At 44.8% G+C, this 8,860-nt stretch overlaps 1 long non-coding RNA gene across 1 annotated transcript; it reads left to right on the top strand.

Moving 5' to 3' along the window:
• Positions 1 to 914: 914 nt before the first annotated feature.
• On the top strand, positions 915 to 5,634 carry LOC146205794 (uncharacterized). Its single transcript, XR_014704263.1, has 2 exons — positions 915 to 2,699; positions 2,795 to 5,634. It is a non-coding gene; the product is annotated as an uncharacterized LOC146205794 (long non-coding RNA).
• Positions 5,635 to 8,860: the final 3,226 nt, after the last annotated feature.

The raw sequence follows: 8,860 nt of genomic DNA, 5'->3' as shown, positions 1-8,860 counted from the left end.
TTCATGAAAAGCCTGAATACGAAATGGACTAACAGAACCCGAAAGCTCAGATTTAAGTACCTAGAGTTTGGAGATACACCGCAGCAAAACAGCAGCATTGAAAAGCAGGTAAAGGAGGCAGAAAGGAAAATGTGGGAGGAAAGAATGCAAGGAAAATCAGCATTGAGTATGTATAGAACTCGAAAACAGGATATAAAGAAAGAAAGTTTATTCGACAACTCACGAGGGAGCTCATTGCTGTTTGAGGCTAGAACAGGGGCCCTCAGAACAAAAACGTACAGGAAAAAATTTCAGGAAGTAGATATATTATGCGCGGCGTGCGGAACTGAGGAGGAAACAACGGAACATGTTGTTCTAAGGTGCCAAAAACTTCGTCCTGCCCTTCCCGCGGAAAAAGCGGCAGATCTGGAGAGAGCACTGGGATTTGCTGGGGAAGATGGACGAATGGATGAGGAACACGTTCTGATAACAAAAGAGAGGTTAGAGGATTGGTGGAAAAAGTCAAGAGAATAAAAAGAGGAAAAAAGGGAGGGGGGCAGATACGGGCGAATTAGAAGCTAAAAATGGGAAAGATATAAATATATTTCTTTTAATTTTTTGGCTAGGCGGCGCAAGCTGCCGCCCGATTCAAAGGGCAGAGCCACTATCATCCATCCATCATCCATCCAGGGCTCCTGCGAACTGTGAGGCAAATTACTAGCGCACAGAAAATAAGATCTGCCAGAACTCCAAAGAATTAGAAAGTAAACATAATATTCTCGCTCAGGAATGAATGCAGTTTTTGTTTCTTGCGTAAGAAAAAACGTGTCACATTTTTAATAATATTTTAACTTGTTTCTAACGGCCTCTCTCGGCCACTTATTATCCGCTGCGTAGTTGCCCAAAGCTCAGATATGGCTCAGTCCGATGCTTTTTTCATCCGCGGTATGGGCAAGGTATGGGTGCGTCATCGGCCCCGGTTCAACGTTCATCGTTGCGTGCTGCGTACAGAGTGGGTCATCTGTAACAAACAGTCAGTATTTTATTATGCTGGTTGTGGTAGAGCTTTACAGCAAGGCGAAGACTGTCTGTGCTCGATGAGAAAGTGATTGCCGCTGCATGTGCGCATTTCCGGACGATGGGACAATGCTGCGTCACAGCTCGGCGACTCGGCTAGGCCTCCCAGGCACGTCGCAAAAGTGGTGGCTTGTTTTACGGATACACGTCTGCATGAGCGGCGTATCGCTGCATGTTTTAATTGAGCGGTGAAGGTGAGATTTTATTGCCCCCAAGACGCGTGTCGCATTGCTCAAAGCCTTCCGTACCGCTCCCTTTGCTGCGTGTTTTGCTTACTGCGTCGTATTACCGCACCAACGTTCGCTGAACGTGCTTTAGCTGTTATCACAGTGATGTTCCTATTGTCAATTGGATCTTTCTCGTGAACATGTTATGCTTAAGTTGTAAATTTTTAACCTCACATTGACTCCTCTCAGTGGCAAACGAAGCGCGAGTAAAATAATGGAATCATGAACAGGGCGAGATTTATTGGAGCAAAGCTATATCGTAGATATTTTGACTTCTCAGACGCATTAACTTCTAAATACTAGCAATCCCAATTTGAATTGCTTACTTAAGCTCTTACAGGTTGGCGTTCTAGCGCTAGCGTTATTCCGTTCGTTTGTTTTTGTTCTTTGACGCTGATATGTACTTTGTTAGCAAGATCTTTTACCCTTTTATAATCTCACCGCGTCTCGTTTGGAGACCTACGCTCAGGTCATTTTGTTTCGAGGATTTCATGTAGACCGTGACGAATGAGCGGTGGTCGCTTTCCTACACTTATTTTTCATTGTCGTGAGGCGTCTATGTAAGTAATCGTGAATTAATAAAGCCTGGCTTTCTATGCAGCACAGCTTCATTCATTTATGCCCTTAGTGAAATGCCTCAAGCCATGTGATTCTATCCATGTGCTTGCCGAACTCACTTGAAGGCCCTTGTTCACAAACGTGCCCGAAGAAATAAGCCCCAGAATGCGTTTACATGACGCGCGACGAAAGACTAGGCTAACGACGACGGAGGCAGAACGATGCTATGATAAGGTGGTTAAAGATGCCGTAACATTTCAGTTAACGTAAAACGACAGTAGAAATCCATGTCAAGTAAAGTTGACTGAACAGTTACGGTGTCCATTTTTCTGCCTTATCCGAGCATCGTTCTGTCTCCGTCGTTGTTGGCCTTGTTTTTCGTTCATAAGTAAAAAGACAATCAAATTCCCCGCCAAAAGGACGTTGCTGTGACGTCACAAGCAACGTCACGTGTTTGTTGTGCCTCACAGTTCGCAGGGGGCGCTGGGAAACTAAAGCCTCGCTCAGAGTCGACACGCAGGCTTCTATGGGAGTTACGCTACCATTTGTTCTTCTACCATGGAGTGCATCCGTTCTAACATAGATCACGGTCTTCACTTAGGGTTGTGTACGGCAAACATCGCTGTCAAGCACATAGCTGCAGGCGATATGCTACGTACTGCACCAGCTGGCATCGAGATACGCACATTCACGAGCAGCTTTCGCTTCGCACTAAACTATCACCCCGATCTGCCCGTAATGCGAGCGAGCTATTCCTAGCATTTACGCTGTCTTAGGTCCTGCATCGACCTCTGAAGATCTAGCGCCGGCACAACACACACACACCTCGTCGTGCAGCTGAACATTCGGCAGTCCAAAGTATGTATGTGAAATGGCATTGTGCTCGTTCCTCACATGCAGACCGAGGAAACAGGATGTTTTTAGCTAAATTCTTCGTTTAAATTCTACCTCAGAGCCGTGGCAGAAGACATGCCGAATCTACTAGAGGCCTGCACATCGACTCGTCGAGGCGAAGACCTACTGCACCGCACCGCAAGAGTGCACAACCGGAAAGCCGGAAGCGTGAATGATCCGAATTCCCTGTGAACAGCAATGTTCTTTGGTATATAGGGGATTACTAGACTAAAGTGCTTAGGCTGCATCTTTTTCTTGTCGTTGAAGTTTGCGTACATGTAGTTTAAACCCCCGCATGCTCGAGGTTACCGTGACCCGACTGAACGGCCGCGCAGCTTTGAAACGATCGGGATCGATATGCATGCATCGCCGGGCTTAGGTACGCGGTAGAAAATGTGCGCTGCACATTTCGTTGAAGAAGCTGACTCTTGGAATTTTGCAGAGTGTGCCATGCAAGCGATCGTTGCTACAACCACGCATCCATGTTCCCACGGCTGGCCTACCCCGAGGCGCATAAATGTTCAACCGTGGACGTATCAATGATCGAAGAGAGGACAGATTTTCACAATATTTGGCGCGAAATCGATAGCTACCAGTGCTCAGTGTTAGAGAAATTCTGCCTTGATCATGCGCAATTCAGTGTTTCAGGTGTGGTCAGTAGCTATATAAGTTTGAACAGTTCGCCTTTCAAGTCAGCGGCGCCAGCGATGGATCGGCGGAGCGATTTTCCACGCTACACCGCTGTCTTGCTAGAAAGCCTATCTAGGCGGCGTTTGACATTCACCTGCTTTTTGTTGGCCCCGTAATTGAAAGCAACGCCTTCAGAAACGCGTTAAATGTTCAAAAATGTATTCTTTTCAACAGTTTCACTCCAGGCTGTCAAAGCAGGCGGACGTTGATAAAACAGTTGAGCACTCCAGTCTTTAGAAATCTGTACAATCACCTTCAGTTTGTAAAATTATTGGAATAGGTCACTTTCCGATCGCTGGGACATAGACCCTCATGCATGACAGCGCTGTCACGTGAATAAGGACCACACCAGGCCGAAAGCTTGTCTCATATAACATAGCTAACCAAGGTATACCTTACTACAGCATTGTGTTGATTTTTATGGTGCCTAAGCGACTAATGCTGCCATGCACCAAGAACAAAATTTAATGTATTTATTTTGTGTGTAATGACTAAAATGTTCTTTAGGATGCAGCTTGTTTAGGAACATTTTAGGAAACCAAAAATGCAGGAAATTTGCACGTCTCTCCTAGGATCATGCTGGGATGGAAATGGATCTGTTGGAAATTCTACAAAATGTTTCCTCTTTTCTCGACTCTGGCGCATGTGTAAGATATGGTTTATTGTTAGTTCATCTCCACACTCCTTGCATATTGGTTTGTCCTCTTTCATAAGTATGAAGCTGTGCGTGAGGTTTGGGTATGTGTTTTGTGAAGATGACCTAAAATGTCCTCCATGTTGTGTTTTTGATTACTGCATGATTTCCATTCCTTAATGACAGGTTTGACAAGTATAGTTTGTAGTTTATTTCAATGTTTCAAAAATCCTGCCATTTCACTCTCACTTTTCTTTGTACAAGCTTCTTGGTATCTTCATGCAGCATATTCACCCTCTGTAATTTAGCATTGCGTCAAGGTAACCTGGTTATTTCTTTTCACCCTTCAAGACTACTGTCCCGATTTCATAAAGTTTCTGACGACAGGAACTCCTTGGAAGTCATAGAAATAAATGAGATCCACAATCATGAGCTATCTAGGGTATGCATATACATGTCCATCGCTCAGTGGAATGGCGTCAGCACGCTGTTAGAACAGGTCTTGAGATAACAACCATTGTCTGAGGTGGTCCTTTAATGGGCATTGAAATGCTATGTAACTACAGGTACTGATAGAACTCTTGATCATGTTATGTGATGATGCGATCCTTGCATGAATATAGGTATACATTTCAGAATCTGCAGTGCACCACTTGACCATTTGCCACCAGTTTGTGTGAAAATGTATTTTTCATGCATGTTAACCAGTGTTTAACAGATGACCCCTGTGCACAAGCCAAAAGTGCCACGAGCCAAATGTCACGAGGCCACACGACATGGCAGGAGCTGTTAAGCCAAGCTTACAAAGTTATATTTGAAATATTTCATCTTCAACGTTTCAGCTCCAATTAAGAAAGGTTGAGGCTTACAGAGGTCTATGCCAGGTTGTCTATCACCTAACAGGGCAGCCTACGACCGTATGCTAATGAGTATATCTGAGATAACAGACATGAATTAAGGAATTAGTAGTAATGTTTGTAGCAAAGGGCATGTAAATTAACGAGAATCCACAGTGGGATCTGCAGACAAGAACCATTAACGCTGGCACACCATACCCTTACAGGTGGAGATTAGGAGTCTCCCTAATTTTTTGTCTGCTCAAAGCTTGTCATTTCCTTCGTTCTTCCAGATGAGGAAGATGTGAAAATGATAGCATCTAAAATGCCAGAGACCATCGTTAACAAGGATGCTGATCCCAACAGCGTAAAAAGGAATTTCAGAAAAGATGGGTGACTAGTAATGCTGGCAACAGTTGAAACTAAGTGGAAAGGCATGAAATTGAAATGCAACATATGCAGAGATATGTTGCGAGACGACCAGTCTGTGGTGTGCGACATCTGTCTCCGTTAGTTCCATCAAGTGATTGGCCAAAGCAGATGGGGCTTGTGGTTTTGTGATAAGTGCAGTGTAGTAGCATAGATGCAACCTTGCCCATTAATAATTCGAGTGGAGTAAGTGCATTGTTTTGTTTTGTTCATGGTTTCCATGAAAACATTATGAGAAATTTTTTCCTAGAGAATGTTTGCTGAAATGTGAATATAATGTGCAATAAAACTAGTGTTTTCTTGCTGTTTACTTTTCCTTGTATACATTAGTTCTATGAAGAAAACCACAGGCTAGAAGGAAATGTAATGGCATGCATTTTGATACTTGGCCCCGTTGTGCTGGCTCAGTAGTTAGAGTGCTTGGCTGCTGAACCCAAAGATGCAGATTTGGTTCCAGCCACAGCAGGGACATTTTAATAGAGGCGAAACAATAGGCCGTCATGCACCGTGCGGTGTCAGTGCATGTAAAAGAACCCCAGGTGGTCGAAATTATACCGGAGCTCTCAACTATTGTGTTCCTCATAGCCGTAGTTATTTTGGGATGCTAAACCAGATATATATCACATCATACTCTGAGTAAGATGCTATTCATGGTCAGTTAATCATACACTAAATGATCATTTTTTTTTCTGCATGGTACAGCAGCTGTTGTACAATTTTACTTTAGCCTTCATAAAGAATATCACACTGGCTACACATGGCCTTCTGTTGACCCTTGATATGCGTCACAATCACACACCCGAGTATGTATTTGTCTAAAGGCACCTATGCATGCAAGGAGGGGACCGTTACTTTCCACTTGTCAGAACTGAAATGCATGATCCACATCATTTCTGTAATTCAACTGCTTGCTATTTGAACTGTCCAGCATTGATGCAAGTTTCAAAGAACTGCAATTAGCAAATTAATCTAAGCAGCAAACCATGCCAAGAACTGCTTCGGTTTCATCTTTAGCAACTGTTTGGGAACTAAAATTAGCCAAATGTTGCAAAACATAGATGAGAGGTTACAAAATCTAAAAAACAATGCAGCCTACCTGTGGCATGTGGGGTTTCACATCCTAAAGTGACATATGTAGCTATGAAGAATACCGTAGTGGAGAGCTCCAGACTAATTTGACTGCCTGGGCTTTGTACTTTGAATTGACATCTTGCAGAAAACAGAAGCATTTGCATTTCACCTGCACCAAAGTGCGACTGCCATCACTGGTATTAAACATCACGACCTTGGGGCAAGTAGCCTAACGTGCCACCAAGATGTCGCAGCGTGTACGTACATGCTATACATGTCAACCTTTCTAGCATTAAAGCTGTCACATGCATGGCAGATATTCATGTTCAGCTTTGGACTGACAAGTTTAAAAGTGTACTATTTGTGTTTGTCTAGCATGAAAAACAAAGGAAACTAAGGAAAAACGAAAAAAAAAAATGAACATAATATGTTGAAAAAGCATTAGTCATTAACACATAAAGCATATTCGTTCCTTTATTAATGATAAAGTGGCCTTCAACAATAGTACAAAGCCTGAACATTTAGAAAGGTGCTGTGCCAGGCAGCTATTTTACAGAAACCTGAACCATTTCACCTGTAGTAATACGCATCCCGGCGGTGTGGGCTGGGCACTTATTTTTCGGTCCACTCCAACATGCGAAAACTGCATCGTGCATTCCCATTTTCCGAGTTTTGAGCTCTGTAGTACAGGCTAACAAATTGTCGATGACTTATTTTCGTCTGATTGTTGCACAGCGCGTGTAAATAAATTACCACTGCACCTAATAAACACTGACATGCACGTGCAACATCGCCGATCATAAACGGACACACTGATGTCCGTCCGGACATCGGCGCACTCATCACAGCACTCTTCGTAGTCTCACACAGCACTCTAGTAGGACGTAATCCGTAATCACAGCATCTCACGGTAAGCACAAACCACACCTCCAGTTGTACAACAAACACGAATGACGCGATGCTTGGGCTAGAGACACGCCGGCGGTGCCCAGCTTTTTCAGCGCCGCTTGTACTACGTAGAACTTGCAGCACCAAACCTCAATGCGAGCAGAAAGCGATGCGTTACGTGACGCATCTCATCACAGATGGAAGTGAGGAAACTTTGAAGAATCAAAACTACATAATTACATAACGACCGTCGTAGACGTTAATCCAGGCCGCGGGCTGGCCGTCAACACCGCGATTACATGCGCTTGCGCTCTGGTCGTGCTTGCCACCCTGCCGCGGTCCAACTCACGTAAACCTATCATCATGCCATCACGTAGTATATCACCCATTCTAGGCACTATTCTTGTCACTGTACTATTCTTTGTAATTTCACATTTCACGCATGCAGTATGTAGTACATATACTCCTTGCACCTCGCACGTAGTACACCTCATACCAACTTCGATTTGGCTACATATGGCTACCATGTTGTTGCTACAACCACATCTGAGTCCGGCTTTCCCGACGGATCCCAAGGCCCATATCGGAGAAAAATGCGTTGGGTCCGTCGGAAGAACCCTACCGATCGGGTCCGTCCGCCGTACCTCTGAAAAATATTTCCCTGATCCGTCGGACGGATCCCGAAGAAAAACGCACCGGGTCCCATTGATCGGGTCCGTCCGACGTACCTTTAGCCACAGCCAACAATGATTGGCTTCAGGGCTAATTTATCAACGCAAGACGTCATGATACAGCTAAAAAAAGACGTGGTTGATCCTGGGTACGGCACGGGCACCAAGGCTATCTAGCTTGGGGCTCGACCTAACTAAGGCCTTTGACAATGTTACCCATGAGGCAATATTGAGGAACCTATCGGACATAAGACCGGGGGGTAGAACCTTCCGGTACATCAGATCGTTTCTGGAGGGTAGGACTGCGGAGATTATAGTCGGAGAAATGAAATCGGATCCCTTCCCATTGGGGGGCAGGGGGACACCGCAAGGGTCGGTATTATCGCCGTTCCTATTTAATCTCGCATTGATCAAGATACCACCCAGGCTGCAAGGGATATCGGGACTTAAACATACATTTTATGCGGATGACATTACTCTTTGGGTAACAAGAGGCAGTGACGCACATTTGGAAGAAACTCTACAGCACGCGGTGGATATTGTTGAGGAGCTAGCAGGGGAAGCAGGGCTCTCGTGCTCTCAGCCCAAGTCCGAGCTTTTTGTGCTGAGGGACAAGCCAAGAGGGATACATGCGAGGCACTATGTGCGGCCACCGCCTTTAGAGGTCAAAGTGGGGGGCGTACCGGTCGCTGAGGTCCAAACGATCAGGATCCTGGGTATGTATACCTGCAGACTAACAGGAAAAATAGCGAGTCCTTGAAAAGGCTTAAAAATACGGTCAATGCTACTGTGAGGCTAATCAGGAGAATCGCTAATCGTAAGAGAGGTGTTAAGGAAAAGGACTTGTGTAAGCTGGTGCAGGCGTTTGTGCTCAGTAGAATAGTGTATGCGACGCCTTATTTGAAG

The sequence above is a fragment of the Amblyomma maculatum genome, chromosome 1 (genome assembly GCF_055883805.1).
Source record: "Amblyomma maculatum isolate TAMU_Amacu chromosome 1, ASM5588380v1, whole genome shotgun sequence".
Classification (NCBI taxonomy): Eukaryota; Metazoa; Arthropoda; class Arachnida; order Ixodida; family Ixodidae; genus Amblyomma; species Amblyomma maculatum.
Note: the sequence above shows the minus strand (reverse complement) of the source record. Positions and strands in the feature narration are given on the sequence as shown.